Below are 21,209 nucleotides of genomic sequence, written 5' to 3' on the forward strand. Positions count from 1 at the left end.
CAAGCCATAACAATTTTATTGGTTACAATTAATTACTTATTTATGTTTTATTAGTCATTGATTGTTAATTTATATTTTATTTGTAGGATATCGAGTACTGTCGACCAACCACTATTAACATACAGTTTGAGATCAGCACTTACTACAAGGACAAAGATTTTGTCAAGCTGATGGATACCTTACGAGATATCGGTGGTCAGGAGTTGTTAGATACCTTTAGGGGCATGTGCTTCGGGCACCTTGCAAATTGGAAGACGGGGTTCCAGTGCGGCATGGCGTTGCATCATGTGGCCTCCTGCTAGTTTAGGAGCTACGATGATGCTCTATGGTTCTTTTTGCGCGGGCGAAAGGTTAGGTATTCCGCAATCAATTTCGCGCTCGTGACTGGCTTGAATTTCGGGGTCTCGACCTTCAATCCTACTGTCAAGCATGATGCACGACACGTGAAGGCGTTTCAACATTTTTGCGGTTGTAACAGTTGACTGTATCCGGTTTGATTTCTAGGGTCACGAACAAGAAGAATAAGATACGGGACGATGATCAAAACGACCTATATCTCCGTGCGGTCCTCGTCTGTGTTGCCCACACCATGATTATGGATTCGAACAAGCTCATTGAGACGTGGGTTTGAGTGTTGGTTTGAGCGTTGGTTGATAGTATCGATGAATTCAATCGATTTCCATGGGGAACGTACGCTTACAAGCTTTTCAGCCACTACACTACACATGCGGGTACTTCCCCGAAGTGGCACTACTACGGGTCCTCTTGGGCATTGATGGTTTGGGCACTTGAGTGCCTTCCTGGATTAGGAGATGAGGTTGGGAAGCATGTTGATGGAGCTGAAGCCCTGTACCCTCGATGCTTGAGATGGAATTTTTGGGTCAGGCCGAGGACCAGTAAGTTAGATCTACGACCACTTTATGAGGATGGGGTATGAGTGTGTTAATTTTTTTATTTAAGTTTGAAGTTGTATAGTTTTTAGCTTGTTTTAACATTTTCTTCTCTTAGTCTTAGGGACCGGTGTCTATGCTCGAGGCATCATTAGTCGAGCAAAACTTTCTTTATTGGCAGAGTGCTATGGGGCACAACGCACTAGGTGTGCCATATATAGCACCGGATAATCCATTAGCGCATGGGCAGCTGTTCCCCATCGTCAGAGGGTGCAATCTAGCTTTAGTGTCTTGATTCACGACGAGGTGGATGACGAGGAAGAAGAGGAGGTGGTGGTCATGCGTCATACACAGTCGATGCGTATTCCAAGGGGTCAACGCAGGTCGCCCATTGTGGATATGGATAAGGACCCGACATTTCAGGATGTCCCCATACATGTTGAGTACGAGAGTCCTGCAGGATATTCTATTTCTTCATCCTCTAGTAGGGCTCGGAGGGCCCCTCCACAGCCTTGGCCTTCACGTCTTAGCTCTCAAGACCAGAAGTAAATCAAGGGAGAGTTGGAGGCCAGTGAACGTAGAGTCTTGAAGACATCCAGCGCAGAAGTGGGGAAAACTGAAGGTCGAATCCTAAACATGATCAAGGGATGGCTGGCGGATTTTGCAGACAAGATTACTGGATCACACTCTCATTCGAGGATGCCTTCATGTCGTTCTCGACGGGCTTCCTTGTTGCCTGCGGAGTACACAACTTTCCATCCACATGCGCCTTCGCCTAAATTTAAATCGCTTCCTTAACTCTCTAATCTTAACAATGTCGAAAGATTGCGGGAGGTGCATGCCAAACTGACGATGGAGGTTCTTGACAATCTCACGGGCGATATGGATAGGAAGAGTTTGCAGTTTCCCATCCCACTCTCCAGCATCGACATTTGTTAGCAGTGCCGAGAGGAATTTACACTTCATCACCGGAGTCCATTCCCTATCATACCACAATTATTGTTGATGCAAATCAATAGTATTCAGGAGGTCCATTATGCAAGAAAATTTTTGTTATGTTTATTTGTATGGTTCACTCAAATCTTCTTAAATAGGCAAAAGAACACACTGACAAATGAAAGAGAAAATGTGACTAGTCATAGGTGTGAATTAATGTCATGCATTATTGAACTACATTTACTATTGTAGATGTGACTACACCTTCACATGAACTACATTAAAGTTAAGAAAACCTCGGAATGGTAAATTATGAAGTACTCCCTCCGTCCCAATAAAAGTGGCCACATTTCCTTTTTGGGTGTCCCATTAAAAGTGGCTACTTTCTAAAAATGACAAAAGTTTACTTTAATTAAGTCAACAATTACTCACTAATTTGGTCAACAATTGTAGGCCACTTTCTAAAAATGTCAAAATTACTCACTAATTTGGTCAACAATTGTAGGTCACTTTCTAAAAATTACTCACTAATTTTGGTGGGTCACACTCAATTAAAACATAACAATCCCCTTCTTAATCTCTGTAGGGGGTGAATCCAACAATTACGGAAGTGACGTCAGTAACGTCTGGATCGATGGGCACTAGCAACCTGAAACCACAAGCAACGTTAGAGCCCTCCGAAGAGCACCGGTGGGGGTGTCGATGGAAGGGCCTCCGACGCTCAAGTCAGTGAATTGATATGAATAATAACGTAAGTAACGTAATGACAATAATTAAACGATAGAGAGAGTATAGACAAAGGATAGTAATGAGGGAGTTCTCCGACTGATCCGGTTGATCCAGTAGTCAGAGGTAGAGCTAATGAGCGGTATGGATCAAGGGGCGACGGACGTCGGGGCTAGCGGGGTTAGCCGGACGATCGGAACCCTAGAAAGTTGTGAGCGTGGAGGCGAAACGGAAGAGCGGGGATAGCGGGAGTGAGAGATCGTGTGTGAGTCTCAGAGTCGGAATGAATGATTGACCGTGTCTTCATTATGTCAATGGGCTGGAGCATATATAGGTCACGGGCCCGTAGGGTGGTGACTAGGGTTTCTAGAATATTCTCTGAAACCCTTCTGGTTCCGATTCCCCCGGAAACGTCCTTTTATATCTTCCTATTTTTCCTAGGTATCCAACTACTATTGACTTGTGTATGGACTTGCTTCATTGGGCCGACCCGTTGGGCCGCATGATTTCGGGTTGCACGGATTCTGTCCATTACAGTTTGTCCCCCACTCCTTAGTTATATTATAACTACGGAGTTTTAAAGTTTTTCGTGTGATCCGTATATCCTTGGCATAATTTTCGAGAGGGGCTTAACGGAGAAGAGGAGGGCGTGTTGCCTAGTTTAGCTGGATCGTAGGGCGCGTGCGGCGTGGGAAGGTGAGGTTGGGGATCCCCTATCATGGATGATGGAGGAGTGCCGTGCGCGCGGGGCGAGCCGGGCGTGGGGTGGTGATGTTGGAGCTCCCCAACGTGGATGATGGAGGAGCGCCGGGCGTGCGGGGCGTACCGGGCGTGGGGTAGTGAAGTTGGGGCTTCCCCAACATGGATGATGGAAGAGCGCCGGGCGTGCGGGGCGTGCCGGGCGTGGGGTAGTGAAGTTGGGGCTTCCCCAACATGGATGATGGAAGAGCGCCGGGCGTGCGGGGCGTGCCGGGCGTGGGGTAGTGAGGTTGGAGCTCCCCCAACATGGATGATGGAGGAGCGCCGGGCGTGCGGGGCGTGCCGGGCGTGGGGTAGTGAAGTTTGGGCTCTCCCAACATGGATGATGGAGAATTGCAGGGCGTGTGGGGCGTGCATGGCGTGCCGGGCGCGGGGTAGTGGAGTTGGGGCTCCCCCAACATGGATGATGGAGGAGCGCCGGGCGTGCGGGGCGTGCCGGGCGTGGGGTAGTGAAGTTGGGGCTTCCCCAACATGGATGATGGAGGAGCAGTCGGGCGTGCGGGGCGTGCCGGGCGTGGGCTTGGTTTGTGTGTACGGTCTATAATAAAGCACCTGCTTTTTTAAGGTGGACGTGTGACCACCTTATTGCGTCGTACTTCAACATATAATGTCATTTGGAGTCCACTCCATTCTATAAAATGGGGAACTTGTCCCCTCATTCCCTACACACAACATTTGGAGCACTTGGAGCATTTTGGAGCTTTGGAGATGGAGTAGAGAGAAGATTTTGAGAGAGCTTTATAGAGGTTGGTTTTTTTTCTCTACTCTCTTCGAAGGTTCTTCGAGTGTTCTTCGAATATTCTACGCATGATTAGTTACAACTTTGTCGTATTGTGCTCTTGTATAGCCTTGATTACTTGTTTGGAAAAATACTGTTTGATCAATTCTTCACCTTTGCTTGAGCATGATATTTGTTTGTGGGAGTATGTAGATAAATTTTCTAAGTATAAATGGTAGTGTAGAGCTAACTTATGCGGGTGTATCGGGGTGATACGGCCGAAGGTGTTTGCGGATAGATGATATTCTTTTCCACATTTATGCGATTCATTCATGTCTCCTTGATGTTACGGATACTGTTCTTTACCAATCATCGATTCCTATATGTTCTAAGCTCAAATGGGCAACGGTCGACCGAGGTGCCGCCTCTTTGAATTTTATGTCTTTTTTTCTTATCTTGTGGCCCTGTGGTTGGGTGATCGGGGTGTCTTGCTTGTTTGAACTTAGCATTTTTCTTGCCTTAGGAAATTTTCTCACTATGTCGGGCAATCGGGGTGGTTCCGCCAGTTCTTTTAGTAAGGCTATGTGCCTTCGTGATGAAGATAGTTGCGTTGATGGTCTTACGGGTGAAACGGGGCGCGAAATTGAGATGCGGCAAGAGAGTGACGACTGTCACGGTCGTTCCGAGAGTTATGGGGTTCATAGTTTTGGTTCGATTCAGGGAGCTACGCCCATATCGGGGATGCTTATAGATAAACCCAACCCTAAATCTATCCTCGTGGATCCAAGACAGATGTGGGGTATTCGGAAGAAGTATAGCATACCGAACCAATTTGCCCTTCACGCTCCGGGGGGTCATCTAAGGGCCAATTTTTATGCTCCAGGCTGGGTATGTATGTACCAGGCTCCTTTTGACCAGGGGCTACGTCTCCCGTTGCCACATTTGATTGTGGAGTTTTGCCATTATCATGGTATTTCGCCTGGGCAGCTCACACCGAATGCTTGGCGGGTTTTACTGAGTCTGCAGGTTCTGAGTGAGTTTTACAACATCGACGTGTCAATCGCCGACATAAAAAGTAACTATGACTTACTTAAAGTCCCGAAGGAGAAGGGTCGTTTCATGCTTCCTAAGAAGAGAGATGCTGAACAGTTGATTACCAATATAGGGGATGGTGAGAGGAACTGGAAGGATAAGTTCTTTTTCATAGAATATGGTGCTCTGAGTGTTCCGGATGGGAAACATGTTCCCGCTGCTTGGTCTAACGCTTGTGAGTGTTGGGATTTTGATTGTTCTTTTGCTTTTGTCGTTCATTTCTCATTATTATACTTCCTAACATGTAGGTTATGCAGGTCGTTTGAAAACCATTCCGGTGCAGTTGGACATTGCTGGGAGGAACAAAAGGTTCTTGAACATTCCTTCGGGGTATCGGGATTGGGAGTTTCTTCTAGACGAGAGACACATTAAGCAGACGTCTATTTGGGCTGCAGTACCTACTCCCCCGCAAGGTACCTATATCCCCGAATCTTCTGCTGCGTCTAGTGTCATATTAGGTCTTAGGGCTTTAGAGATATTGGGGGAAGAATCATATACTATCTTTTTGGATAAACTGACCCCAGAGCAACGAGTGTATGCAGACACTTGGATGGCAGAGCTAAAGTTTCGTTACGACCCGTCAGAGATGAACCGTGACGCTTATCTGGAGATGAAACAGAAGAACAAGAAGAAGAAGCAGGGTGAAAGGTCGGGTGATCCGAGTAGTCAGGCTGTTGAGACTGATCGTCCTCTAGAAATTCCTTCAGGTCGTTCCAGGGGCAAGAGGGTTGTCGAAGACGAATCAACTTTCTTGACCGACGGTTCGGTGACCGTGTCTCTACCTTCCGGCGCTTCGGCCCTGACTGGGTATCACGAGTTGTCCGGGCAGCTGGAGAAGCTTCTGCTTGAGGAAGACAGGGCTATTATGGTCGATTACGGAACTCCCAAGGCTTTTGACATGGCTGCCTCTACGGTCTTTGCGGTATTAATATTTATCTTTCTCTTTTACTTTGGGTGTTGCTATTATTGGTTAACTCTTTCTTATTTTCGTGTGTGCAGGGCTATCAACACGTTGTTTATATGAAACAACTCATGGTTGAGCGTGAGAGAGAATTAGAGTCTCTTCGTGCCGAGAGGGTTGCACTGAGGAAGGATCTTCATCTTGCCAAGAATGATGTTGAGGCTGGTCACAAGCAAGTTGAGGATTTGAAGGAGCACCTTCGGGCTTAGTTGGCCATGAAGGATAGGGAGATCAGCCGTCTGAAGGCTGAGTTAGCAGAGATGGAAGCGTCTCGGTGCAATGAGCTTAAAGTAGCCTGTTATGAGACGGACGCCCGAGCCAGGGCCGAGATGACTCAGCAGTACTTGGATGGGTCGTGTCAGGGTTGGGACACTGCCGTGACTCTGAAGTTGTGGGAGGACATCCAAGGCCAAGCTACTCAGCCTTCGGACGATGATGGTGCTGCCGATGATGAGTGATATCATCTTGTTCTTCTAGTTTTTGGCAGGGCGAGTGTGCCCTTAGTATTTTATGCTTTATTAGGCCTTCGTGCCTTCAAACTTGTTTCTACGTCATTGGACCAGATGTAGACTTTTATGGTACTTATTATTGATCAGGCAGGTCCGGATCGCCGGGGGGTTCACCCCTGGATCGGCTATATATGACTTTGATGTTCAAGTGTTTGAATTATTTTCCATCTATTTTGATTCGGATGTTATTTTGAAGATCTAATTGATGCTGTTCGGGTTGAAATGGGCGTGCGCCTTGTATATGTATATTTTTCCCCCCATTTAGACTTAGTTTATTTGAACTAAGGCTGAATTTACGTTATTCGGGTTGAGACGGGCTTGCGCCTTTTATATGAACATTTTCCCCCCCATTTAGACTTAGTTGTTTAAACTAAGACTAAATTCAGGATGTTCGGTGCGAGACGGGGCTTGCGCCTTTTTTGTGAAAAATTTTCCCCCCATTTAGACTTAGTAGATAAACTTAAGGCTAAATTCAGGGTGTTTGGGGTGAGACGGGGCTTGCGCCTTTTTTGTGGAAAATTTTCCCCCCATTTAGACTTAGTAGATAAACTTAAGGCTAAATTCAGGGTGTTTGGGGTGAGATGGGGCTTGCGCCTTTTTTGTGAAAAAATTTTCCCCCCAATTTAGACTTAGTAGATAAACTTAAGGCTAAATTCAGGGTGTTTGGGGTGAGACGGGCTTGTGCCTTGTATGTGAAAATTTTTCCCCCCATTTAGACTTAGTTGTTTAAACTTAAGGCTAAATTCAGGACATTCAGGGTGAGATGGGCGTGAGCCTTTGTCATGAAAATTTTCTCCCCCATTTAGACTTAGTTGTTTAAACTTAAGGCTAAATTCAGGACATTCAGGGTGAGATGGGCGTGAGCCTTTGTCATGAAAATTTTCTCCCCCATTTAGACTTAGTTGTTTAAACTTAAGGCTAAATTCATGATGTGCGGGGTAAGACGGGCGTGCGCCTTAGACATAAATTTTTTTCCCCCACGGGTGTGGAGGGGGAGGGGGGCTGCGCTCCTTAGAGCTGCCTACATACCCAATTAAGGGATCAAGCCCGAATGTAGTTCTGACCTGCATGCAAAGGTCAGTAAACGTGTAGTAGATTGAGTTGGTCTCGGAAGACCTTATGAAATAAAGTAGAAGCGTAGAGATCAAGCGTGATACTGTTTGAGATGGATGGCGTTCCAACTGTTGTTGATGTCACGTCCGTCCGTTGTTTGCAATTTGTATGCTCCGTGTCCAACCACTTTGGTGATCAAAAACGGCCCTTCCCAATTTGGGGCTAATTTACCCGCACCTGTTTCCTTGGTGTTCTGGAATACTTTTCGTAATACCCAGTCGCCCGGCTTAAATGTGCGGGTGCGGATATGTTTGTTGTAATGTCTGGCGATGCTTTGTTGGTAGGAAGCTAGTCGGATACTTGCTTTGTTCCGTTTCTCATCAAGGAGATCTAACTCGTGGCACATGGCCTCTTGATTCCCATCGTCTGTCGTGAGCTCATGTCTGGTGGTGGGTACTTCGCTTTCCGTTGGGATTACTGCCTCCATCCCATAGGCGAGGGAGAATGGTGTTTCCCCTGTTGACGTTCTTGTAGTTGTTCGGTAGGACCATAGCACGCCTGGTAACTCATCTGCCCATTTGCCTTTGGCCTTTTCTAGCCGTTTCTTCAGGGTGTTCATGATGGTTTTGTTGGAAGACTCCGCTTGTCCGTTTGCCTGAGGATACCTTGGTGTTGAGAAGCTCAGCTTTATATTCCAGAACTTACAAAAGCCCTGGAAGTCCGCGCTGATGAATTATGATCCATTATCCATAACAATCTCTTTGGGTACCCCGTATCGGCAGATCACGTTCTTCCATATGAACCCCTTGACTTCTTTGTCACGCACTTGGTTGAAAGACTCTGCTTCTATCCATTTGCTAAAATAATCAGTTACTGCCAACATGTATACCTTCAGTCCGGGTGCAACGGGCAATTTGCCTACAATGTCCATCCCCCATTTCATGAATGGCCATGGTGAAGTGATAACGGTCAGGGGTTCCGGGGGCAGATGTGATACTTGGGCGAACCGTTGGCACTTATCGCATTTTTTGGCGTAATCAGCTGCATCTGCTTTCATTGTGGGCCAGTAGTAACCGTTGGTTAATGCGCGGTGTGCGAGGCTTCTGCCTCCCGAGTGGTTGCCACATTCACCTTCGTGTAATTCGGACAAGACGTATCTTGCTTCTGCAGGGTTAATGCACTTCAAATAGGGACCAGTAAATGAACGTTTGTACAGTTTACCTCGAATGATGCAGAACCGTGCTGCTTGAGCTTTGAGCCGACGTGCTTCGTTTCGATCATCCGGGAGTATATCTCTCTCGAGATATTCCCTTATGGGGGTAATCCATGTTCGTTCGACTGATACTTCGGTCACCTGTTCTTCGGCCTCACCTTTTTGGATTGCTGGATATTGAAGACAAGTGATCGTTATGGTTTTAGGTTGTACGGTCTGAATTGCTGACCCAAGGTTGGCCAAAGCATCAGCATGACCATTCTCCCCCCTCGGCACTTGGTTGATGGTGAATTCTTCAAAGCACGATTGGAGCTCTTTCGTCTTGCCCAGGTAAGCCGTCATTTTTGTATCTTTGGCTTGAAATGTACCCTGCATCTGGTTAACTACAAGTTGAGAGTCACTAAATACGTTAATGCGTTTTACCCCAATTTCCTTAGCTAGTCCGAGTCCGGCTATCATGGCTTCATACTCAGCCTCATTATTGGTTGTTTTGAAATCACATCGGATTGATCGCTCGATGTTGTCTCCTCGTGGTGATGAAAGGACGACTCCAAGCCCACTTCCTCGTACATTGCTGGATCCATCAACATATAGTTTCCAAATTCCAGTTTGATCGGGTTCTTCCGTCAGACAGCATAACTCTTTGTCGGCCTGTATAGTAAGGTTAGGCGCAAAGTCAACAACGAAATCGGCCAATACCTGAGATTTAAGTGCGGTCCATGGCTTGAATGTGATGTCGTATTCACTCAACTCTACTGCCCACTTTGTCAGTCGACCGGATAGTTCCGGCTTATGGAGTATGGCCTTTAAGGGGTACGTGGTGGCGACTACGATCGGATGACATTGGAAGTACGGACGTAACTTTCTTGCTGCATGGACCAGTGCCAGGGCCAGCTTCTCTAGCTGGCTGTATCGGGTCTCTGCATCAAGTAGTGACTTGCTCACATAGTAGATTGGTGACTGCTTTCCATCTTCCTCTCTGACCAACACGGCACTGACGGCTGTATCAGAGACGGCCAGATACACCAACAACGTCTCATGGTTCTTTGGTTTTGCGAGTAATGGCGGGCTGGTCAAGTACTGCTTGAGCTGCTTTAGGGCTTCCTCGCACTCCTCAGTCCACTCGAACGTTTTCGACTTCCTCAAAGTGTTGAAGAAGAGGTGGCATTTTTCGGACGACCTTGAAATGAAGCGGCTTAAAGCGGCTATTCTCCCCGTCAGTTTCTGAACGTCTTTCACGCATGTGGGTGAAGGGATTCTTTGAATTGACTCGATTTGAGCCGGGTTTGCTTCTATTCCCCGCTGGGTCACCATGTAACCTAGGAACTTCCCTGCATTGACACCAAAGGAACATTTAGTAGGATTTAGCTTCATATTATATTTTCTAAGAATTTTAAACGTCTCCCTCAAGTGATCAATGTGGTCCTTTGCGTGGATGGACTTGACCAACATGTCGTCGATGTAGACTTCCATTGTTTGGCCCAGCAGGCTTGCAAACATCCGATTGACCAAGCGTTGATATGTTGCTCCTGCATTCTTCAATCCGAATGGCATATACTTGTAGCAGAATAATGCTACGCTGGTCATGAAGGCCGTCTTTTCCTCATCATCGGGGTGCATCCGGATCTGATGGTATCCCGAATATGCGTCCATGAAACTCATTAATTCATGGCCTGCTGTCGCGTCTACTAGCATGTCGATGTGTGGTAGTGGGAACGAATCTTTCGGGCATGCCTTATTGAGGTCCGTGAAGTCGATGCACACCCGCCATTTGTCATTCTTTTTCTTGACTACCACCACGTTTGCGAGCCATTCGGGATAGTGGACCTCCCGAATCAATCCATTCTTGAGGAGCTTCGTGACTTCATCATTCACTACTTGGTTCCTCTCCGGTGCGAACTTTCTACGTTTTTGCTTCCTCGGTGGGTAGCCCGGGGTGACCTGTAACCTGTGAACAATGATACTAGGGTCAATCCCTGTCATGTCCTCATGGGACCAAGCGAAACAATCGTAAAAATCAGATAGGAAATTGATAAGCTTCTCTCTGAGCTCCGGTTCGAGTTGCGCTCCAATCCGAACTTTGTGATCTGGAAAGTTGACATTAATTTGAACTTCCTCTATCTCCACCGTCTCCTCCTCGATCAGGCTGCGTGGTCTCTTCGTTTGTGCAGCTCGATTATAGTGCTCCGTCTGTTGATTCACGTATTGAGTGCACTGTAGAGTATCATTCGGGTGTTCCTGTACTCCCATGTACTTCGATTGATGGATACGGTTGAGCGACTCAGGTATCCCTCCTGGTGTAATTGATTGATTCGACGTGCATTCTTTATTCATCTTCGAACGAGACGGAGCTTCCTGCTGTAGTTGCTATAAGGACGGACTTTTTGCTTTCATAGTGGTCTGGTAGCACGCCCTGGAGTCCTTTTGCTCTTCCTTGATCTCCTTAATTCCCCATTTGGTTGGGAATCGTATGACTTGATGATAGGTGGATGGTACTGCTTCCATTCCGTGGATCCATGGATGGCCCAGGATGACGTTGTATGCAGACGGGGCGTCTACCACGAGAAACCTAGTGGACAGGTTGACTCCTTCTGCGTAGACGGGAAGATCGATCTCCCCTACAGTGGTCGTACTCTCGCCACTGAAACCGACGAGTACGGCAGCCTTCTAGATTAGCTTGGACTCATCCAAACCCATCTCCCTGTATGCACTGTAAAACAGAATATTGGCAAAGCTACCATTGTCTATCAGTACACGCTTTGTCAAGCAGTTAGCAATATAAATAGAAATAACTAAAGCATCATGATGAGGGTGTAGAAGCTTGTCTGATTCGGATGTTGCAAAGCTGATCAGTTGAGTAGGGTCTGTTGTTCCCGCTTTTCCTGAAGGTGGAACCCCGGATTTGCTTGATCTAGCCTGTCTGGTATGCCTCTTTGCGGCTAAGTGAGTGACTCCGCTGACCTCGGAACCTCCGGATATCACGTTTACAGTTCTCTCATGATGCGGCGGGTCTGGCGGGCTGTCGTCTCTGTGTTTCTCTTGTCTATCCCTCGCCTGTTGCAGGGTCTGCTTGCCTTTGTCAGTCAAGTAATTGGTGAGGTGCCCTTTTTTCAATAAGTTCGCCACTTCCAGTCTGAGCACGATGCATTCGTCCGTGCGGTGACCGTGGTCACTGTGGAAGTCACACCATTTTGATCTATCTCTTTGGTCGGGTGGGGCTCTCATTTTCTCCGGCCAACTAACTTTATCGCCAAGGTTCATCAGAGCTATTACCGCCTCTACGGGTGAAATAGATAGGAGGTATTCTGGGAGTTTTGCTCTTTCACGCGGGCGCGTACTTGGTGCTCGATCATAGTCTCCTCTCCCTTTGTTTCCTCTGTGAGATGGCGTGTAAGGCTCACTTCGTCTGTCACGATTGTCACGACCGGATCTCCTGTCAACCCTGTAATCTCTTTCGGGTCTCTCTGGCGGAAAGACTCTTTGCATGTTGTACTGGTCCTCTTCCCATTTGATTTGAGCCCAAGCCTGGATCAACACGTCTTCCATTGTCTTGCACGGATACTTGGTAAGTGTCTTGTACAAGTCTGACCCTGGTAGAAGGCCCTTACGGAAGGCCGTGACAGCGGTTTGTTCGCTGCAGTTGGTGATTGACACTTTCTCTTTGTTGAAGCGTCCGATGTAGTCCCGAAGAGGCTCACCATGCCTTTGGACAATAACGTACAGGTCTTCTGAGATTTTCTCTAGTTTCCTGCTGCTTGCATACTGTTGAACAAAACCATCCGTTAGTTGAGCAAAAGATCTAATTGAATTATTAGGAAGGTTCGTATACCACTGGAGGGCCGGTCCTATTAGGCTAGAACCGAACCCCTTACACATGCATGCCTCCCTCATGTCACGAGGGATAGCCACGGTAAACATTCTCTGGCGGTATTGAGCTATATGGTCGTCTGGATCGGATGCACCGTCAAACATCTTCATATGTGGAAAGTTAAACTTTCTGGGCATTTCCACCAAGGCTATCTCATCCACGAACGGAGAGTCAGCGAAGCAATTCTCTGCACTCTTCTTGATCGGGGCCGGGACTCCTGGGATTCGTTGGATGATGGCTTCCATATCTGCCAGTCTTCTGGCCAGGACGGGGTCCATACTCTGTTGGATGCCCCGCATGCCGTGTCGGCCCTGTTCGACCAGAGGTGGTTGATCGTGAGTTCTGCCATTCTGGCTCACTGGGCCTGCTCGCCTTGGCCCATCTGGTTGGCCCGTTGGGGCGTCACGCAGGAAGTCATCTTCAGGGGCGATGCCGGTCCGACCCGTCAAGGTTGACTGACCTATTCCCCCGGTCGTCAGGTTGGCCTGGGTGAGGGCCCCTGTTGCGTTTGTCCCTATTGTTCCGGGCGTCCGATCTAGGGTGCGTGTTTCACCTGTATTCACAAGAAGGGTATCCGGGTTAGCATGGGTAGTCTCCGATCTATTGTTCCTTACCGATGAGGACGGGTCATCTGGGTTGATCTCAGTTCCATGGGGTGTGAGCGGGACATCCTCTATGTCTATCATGGAGTTGATGGGAACTCGAAACCGGTTATCACGGGGTGTTTGGATTTGAGGAGGCGTCTGGGTCTGGGCGAAAGCATTCAACCGAGCGAGTAGTTCCGCATTCTGTTTTTCCAATAAGAGCCTACTCTCCCGTTCTCGCGTAATTTGGTCGGCCAAAGCGGAGATCCGGGCATTCACCTCCACTTGGGCAAGCAACTCCGATTGGGTTGAACCCAATGGGTCTGAGGCGTTGTTCGGGTCGTGAGCGTCGTTCGGAGCACTCATGGTGTAGCTTTTGATTGCTAGGGCCCCACGGTGGGCGCCAAATTGTAGGGGGTGAATCCAACAATTACGGAAGTGACGTCAGTAACGTCTGGATCGATGGGCACTTGCAACCTGAAACCACAAGCAACGTTAGAGCCCTCCGAAGAGCACCGGTGGGGGTGTCGATGGAAGGGCCTCCGACGCTCAAGTCAGTGAATTGATATGAATAATAACGTAAGTAACGTAATGACAATAATTAAACGATAGAGAGAGTATAGAAAAAGGATAGTAATGAGGGAGTTCTCCGACTGATCCGGTTGATCCAGTAGTCAGAGGTAGAGCTAATGAGCGGTATGGATCAAGGGGCGACGGACGTCGGGGCTAGCGGGGTTAGCCGGACGATCGGAACCCTAGAAAGTTGTGAGCGTGGAGGCGGAACGGAAGAGCGGGGATAGCGGGAGTGAGAGATCGTGTGTGAGTCTCAGAGTCGGAATGAATGATTGACCGTGTCTTCATTATGTCAATGGGCTGGAGCATATATAGGTCACGGGCCCGTAGGGTGGTGACTAGGGTTTCTAGAATATTCTCTGAAACCCTTCTGGTTCCGATTCCCCCTGGAAACGTCCTTTTATATCTTCCTATTTTTCCTAGGTATCCAACTACTATTGACTTGCATATGGACTTGCTTCATTGGGCCGACCCGTTGGGCCGCATGATTTCGGGTTGCACGGATTCTGTCCATTACAATCTCCGTGCCCAAAAAAAAGTGGCCACTTTTATTGGGACGGAGGGAGTAATTACCTTGAATTTGGGAAAATGGGAGCCTGCCACCCGGTGGCAAACTCAGCATGCCAGTCGGCATGATCGATCTATGGGCGGCAAGCTATATATGTACATGTGTCAAAGATTTATTTTTCACACGAACAATGTATTTTGTTTAATTTTTTCATAACAAATTGGTTAATTCTAGATTTTACTCTATAGTTTAATATTATGAAAAATCCAAATACATCAAAATTGGAATATTTAGGGTAAATATCAGTTTTTGGTCCATCGTTTGAGCTTTTTCTCAAAAATATCTCACCCTAAGAATAATTACAAAACAATACCCATCGTTTCATTTTTTTTTCTTATTTATGGCCTGCAGAATTTTTCCGACGATCGGTATTTGACGTGTTCCGGCCAAGTGCCATGTCATTAGTACACGTCAGCATTAAAAAACTAATAAAAAAAAGTTTAACATCAGTTTTTGGTCCATCGTTTGAGCATTTTCTCAAATATATCTCACCCTAATCATATTTACAAAACAATACCCATCGTTTCATTTTTTTTCTTATTTATGACCCGCAAAAATAATCCGACGACCGGTATTTGACGTGTTCCATCATTTGACGGTATTTGACCTAGATCATTTATAGAAATTGCACTCCACATCTCAACAACAAACAAAATTTATAACAATTAAGAAAAATGAATGAGAGAACAATACATGAATCTCTCACCCCAGGACAAATTTGTCAAAGTAGCATGTAAGACTGGGGGCTCTAGACCGGGTAGAACATATAGCTTAAGCTTTTGGAAGTCATGAAATGATGATGGCAGGTCGCTTAAACTCTAGAAAAATATCACAAACACACAGATTATTATCCACAGAGTGATACAACCACAATAACAACAATATTGATGATTCTTATTTATATTAGTGCATGTAATACTAATGAAACGTCAAATGGTGGAATATGTCAAATACCGATCGCCGGATTATTTTTACGGGTCACAAAAAATAAAAAAATAAAACGATGGGTATTGTTTTGTAAATATGATTAGTGTGGGATATATTTGAGAAAACGCCCAAACGATGGGCCAAAAACTGATGATAAGTTTTTTTTTTCTTTTATTTTTTTAATGCTGACGTGTACTAATGACATGGTACTTGGCCGGAACACGTCAAATACCGGTCGTCGGAAAATATTTGCGAGCCATAAATAAGAAAAAAATGAAACGATGGGCATTGTTTTGTAATTATGTTTAGAGTGGGATATTTTTTAGAAAAGCTCAAACGATGGACCAAAAACTAATATATACCCTTATATTTAAAAGGGAAAAGGTGCAGATTGACCCCCGAAGTAGTAGTCCCTATAGCGTATAATCCCTCTTACTCACTGTGTGTGCAACTAAACCCCTGAACTTCGAGGAAAGGGTGCAAATTCTCCCCTCTGACCTAACGCCGTTAAGTGTCCGTTAACGTTTGGGTTTAATTGCACCCTCTACTTCAGGGGTGGATCTGCACCTTAATTTTTATTTTATTTTTATAATTTCAGCAACCCACCTCCGGCATCAACTTAACCTCCCCCCGTACTCATCGGCTCCAACTTACACTTTGTCAGCTCGCACGCGCTCAATCTCTTGATCGTCGACTGCTTACCGCTGACATGCAGCAACATTACCAACTCCAGATGTGGACCTGGATCGAATCTTACTTGGTCCAAATCCATATCCGTATTTTTTTACTTAGCTCAGGATTCGGTCCAAATCCATTAGGTCCAAAAAAACGAGATTCATGTCCAAATCCATTAAATTCACAAGGTCTCGAGTCCTGACCGGATCCATTCTTTTTTCTCTTCTAAAATAAATTTACAAATATTAAATTAACCAAAAATAAAATCATAATTATTATCTAGAATTTTAATAATTATTCAAAAATAAATAAATAAAATTTAAATATATATTATATAGATAAATATATACACAATTAATATCATAAGATAAGCCTAAAAGGTTAAGGTGTTGGAGGAGATGCTGTTGTGCAGGCCGGTGAAGAAGCTGGTGGCGTTGCTGCATGTAAGTGGTGGGCAGTCGACAACCAAGAGATTGGACGCGTGCGAGCTGACAAGGTGCAAGTCAGAATCGATGAGTACGGGGGCGGTTAAGTTGATGCCGGAGGTGGGTTGCAGAAATTAAAAAAAAAAAAAATTAAGGTGCAGATCCACCCCTGAAGTAGAGGGTGCAATTAAACCCAAACGTTAATGGACACTTAACGGCGTTAGGTCAGAGGGTTTGCACCATTTTCTCGGAGTTCAGGGGTTTAGTTACACACACAGTGAGTCAGTGAGTAAGAGGGGTTATACGCTATAGGGGCTACTGCTTCGGGGGCCAATCTGCACCTTTTCCCTATTTAAAATCAAGTACCATAACAAAGGAAAATGAGTATTGGTATATGATACATCTAAATATCATACTTAAAATTGCACTAAAAAAATAAAAAATGTAAATACATGAGGTTAAAGGAAATTCTTTATTCGTCATTTCCACTTGAGTCGCTTGTAGTAGTTGGTACGTCATCGTACAAACACTTTAAAATGTCCTAGTGGTTTATTTTTACCAAAACTTGTTTTTACACATGGTCAGTTGTACGTTGGTATTTCGAGAATTCGTAGTCGTAGTGGTTTGAAAATCTTCATTTCTGATAAGGATAGTGGCGACAGTACGATCGACTACTACCAATGTTGTATACAAAGAAGTCTTTCAGAATTTATAAAATTCAGATGCAATATTCATATAATTTTTTTTTGTTATGAATTAATTAATATTTAGGGTTAAGTAGCAAATACACCCTTAACGTTTATCCCAAAAAGAAAATAGGTCCTTAACGTTATGTTTTGTGCAACTAAATCCCTATTGTTCATAAATTTGAGCAAATAGATCTCTCAGTCTAACTTCTGTTAAGCTACTGTTACTGAATTTAATTTTTATAATTTTTTGGAGAGCCATATCATTCTACGCGGGCTTAGAAGAAGTTAGAGAGACTTAAAAGTTCTTCTAACAAACTTATCAAACAAAGGGTTTTTTCTCCAAAATTCTCAATCACTCTCCACCATTGTTCTCTCATCTACTCCATCTTCAGCCCACAACTGAGTATAACAACCTCCGCCTTCTCTGCGCCGTCAATCTCCTGCCAACTCCGATGTCTTCTCATCCTCCGCCGATCACCAGCGTTCTCTGGCCTATCCGAGGTAAGTCACAAATTTTATCTTTCTCATCTGATTTTTCATTATAGTTTCAGATACCTTTCTTATTCAATAAAAGTAGGCTTGAGAATGCCTTGAATCGCAAGGCCAGGTTAGAGAACTCTAACTTGCTCGCTATGAGGACCACCGTTTTCTTATCTGTTCTCCCTCCAAAACATCTCTCTCTCTCTCTCTCTCTAAGCCACCATAATCCTACACTCCAAGAACGTCACAGTGCTATTCACCAAAACTAGCAATATCTCAAAATTGGTTATCTAGCTCTCTATATCCTTGTTTACCTATGTTTTCGTGTTTAATTAGGATTTATTCTTACTGATCCTATTAAATTTTAAACATAAAATATGTGAGAAAATAGCCAAACTTGTGTGCCATTAATTATGGAGAACAAAATATCAGTTTCCTTAATGTTCTCAAAATTGGTTATCTACTAAAACCCAATTCCAAAACTCATGTCGGGTACAACCCAAAATCTCAACATCCTAGCGGGCAGGTTAGAGTTCTTTTATTTCTTCTGGTATCTCATGTCTTATCAGACCTTTCTTCTAGTATTTTTTGTTGCAGTGTATCTTTCATTTCTATCCCTAATTCAATGACTCAAGATTGTTCCGTCAACAAAAGGTTAGTAATGTGATTGTTCCTTACACATGATTTTTATTTTAGCGCTGACCAAGCATTATGTTGCATGAACTTTAAAAGAAAATATGGTTGTATACTTGTTACAGCTTGTCCGAGAATATAGATTTTTGGTTTAATTTTGATTGCTATTGGGAAAAAAAATTAGAAGTTGGGTTTATGAATGTTAAGATGCAGATATTGTGAGTGATAAAGTGAGCAAAATGACTTTCGATCGTATCAAGAAACATTTTTCTGACTTGGGGTATCCAAATCTTAAAGCTATATATGTTAATGACCCTGACAAAAATTTCAAAGATGGTTTGTATCTAATTAAGGATGAAGAGTCTTGTAGGAAATCTCTACAATATATTGAGGTACTTAATGTGGAAAAAGTTCAGTTCTTTATTGATGATGATAATATGCCATTACCAGATGACATTACTCAATCAAAAAGAAGTTACCTTGTTTTATATTTATGCAAAAAGCATGCATGCACAGAAACCATTTAGTATCTTTTGGTGGCATGTCTCTGACTATTGTTATCCTTATAAATAGTGATGAGAAGAATGTGGTACCAGATGTTTGGCAAGTTCTTGACAAGATCAAGGATTTCTCAATTAAGCCCCTCTGACCAAACGGTTTTATCCCACTGTTAGTCAACCATATTTTTTATATTTTTTGTAATTAAATTATGGGGCCCACATTTTATCTCATCTCTCCCGCTCAGCTCTCCCTCTCGGCCACTCCACCGCCGCCGCCACCTTCCATCACCATCACGATTAGCTGCCGCCACGAGAGCTTTTTATCACGCACAGTTGCTGCAGTTGCGTCGTGGAGGAGCTATTGCGGTTGCGTCGTTCAGATGCTGCAAGGACGGCAGGAAATGGGTCGGGAGATTTAGGAATCGAATTTCTAGGGCTCAAACAGTTTGTTGGCGAAAGACTCAGTGAAATGGACCTCGCCGGAGAGCCCGTAGCCGATCCGGAAGCAGAAGAAGAGTAAGTTGAGGAGAACTCTTCGTCTTCATCATCTCTGCTAGACGCCACGTCAGCATTGTTCCGATAACTCCGCCTGGAACTTTGCTACGTGTTCAACGACGGTAACGAGTAGAGCTCCGGGGAGTCCATTTACCTCGGATTTGAAGTGCGGTTGTCGCCAGGGGCGCTACTGCTACCATTGTAGATAATGTTGCCGCTCGTAGCGGCAGTGTGTGAATTGACCAAAGTGCAGAGGTACATGAACTCTGAGCTGGTCTGCGAAGGTCTCTGAAGCTTGGGAATGTGGTGGTTATTAGGAGGGGCACAGAATGTGGTGGTGGCAGGGGCGTAGCCAGGGGGGGCTAGAATGTTGTTATTATTGTTATTATATTTGTATTTTAGTAAAAAATGTCTAAAATGTATTGAATGCCCCCAAAAAAAAATTTAGTAAATGTTGAACTATATTATCTATGAAAATGTTATTCTTATTATTCTATTTGTATTTTAGTAAAAAATGCCTAAATGTATTGAATGCCCCCAAAAAAAATTTTAGTAAATGTTTTGAACTATATTATCTATGAAAATGTTGTTATTATTATTATTATCATTATTATTATTATTATTATTATTATTATTATTATTATTATTATTATTATTATTATTATTATTATTATTATTATTATTATTATTATTATTATTATTATTATTATTATTATTATTATTATTATATTTGTATTTTAGTAAAAAATGTCTAAAATGTATTGAATGCCCCCAAAAAAATTTTTAGTAAATGTTTTGAATATTATCTATGAAAATGTTGTTATTATTATTATTATATTTGTATTTTAGTAAAAAAATGTCTAAAATGTATTGAATGCCCCCAAAAAAAATTTTAGTAAATGTTTTGAACTATATTATCTATGAAAATGTTGTTATTATTATTATTATTATATTTGTATTTTAGTAAAAAATGTCTAAAATGTATTGAATGCCCCCAAAAAAAAATTCCCGGGGGCTACCGCCCCCGAACCCCCGTAATAGTTCAGCCCCCCCCGCCCAAAAAAATCCTGGCTCCGCCACTGGGTGGTGGTGCTGTCGGATCTCTGTGATTTAGCGAGGTCGTGAGCGGACGATCTCTCGGTTATCCTGCGGTTGCGAAAGTGGATGAAAACGGCGAGAGCGAGGATGACGATGGCGGCGGCAACAGCAGCAGTGATGAGCTTGGAGAATGCAGATTTGGATTTGGATTTGGAGTGGGGGAGGTTGAGGGAAGTGATGTTGGCGGGGAAGGAGGCGCGGGAGGGGGGCGGTGGGGAAGAGGGATCAGATGGGAAGAATGGGGTGAAAGAATAGTGATGGTGGGCCCCACTTTTCAATTAAAAAAAAAGTTTGACTAATGGTGGGATAACACCGTTTGGTCAGAGGGGCTTAATTGAGCCGTTTTTTTGAGTTCGGGGGTTTAGTTGCACACACAGTGAGTGAGGGGGGTTATACGCTATAGGGGCTACCACTTCGGGGGCCAATCTGCACCTTTTTCCTTAAAAAAATTCAAATTTTTTCCGTTGAGAATTGTATCGTTGGAGAAGCATCCGTTGCTTAACGGCTATTTTTTTTAATTACTTCAATTTTCCTCTATATATATCCCACACTCATTTCTTCATTCATATTTCCCATTCACTTCTCTCAAATCTAAAAAAAAAATGTCATTAACCAACGATTCTTCAAATCATTCTTCCACCAATTCTTCATCTGACGAAGAAGTTCCAAACCCCCAATTTCCTCCTATTCTCGATCCTATGCAAAATCCAGAAGGATTTTTTATGAGTCTTGCTGCAAATTTCATGCAAGTGGCGAGTTCATATCGATTCGATCCTCCTCGTCTACCGAAGAAGAAGCGTAAAGTTGTTCTCCGTGATCGTGAAGGTGGTGGCGAGT

This window comes from Salvia miltiorrhiza, chromosome 7 (genome assembly GCF_028751815.1).
Source record: "Salvia miltiorrhiza cultivar Shanhuang (shh) chromosome 7, IMPLAD_Smil_shh, whole genome shotgun sequence".
Taxonomy (NCBI): Eukaryota; Viridiplantae; Streptophyta; class Magnoliopsida; order Lamiales; family Lamiaceae; genus Salvia; species Salvia miltiorrhiza.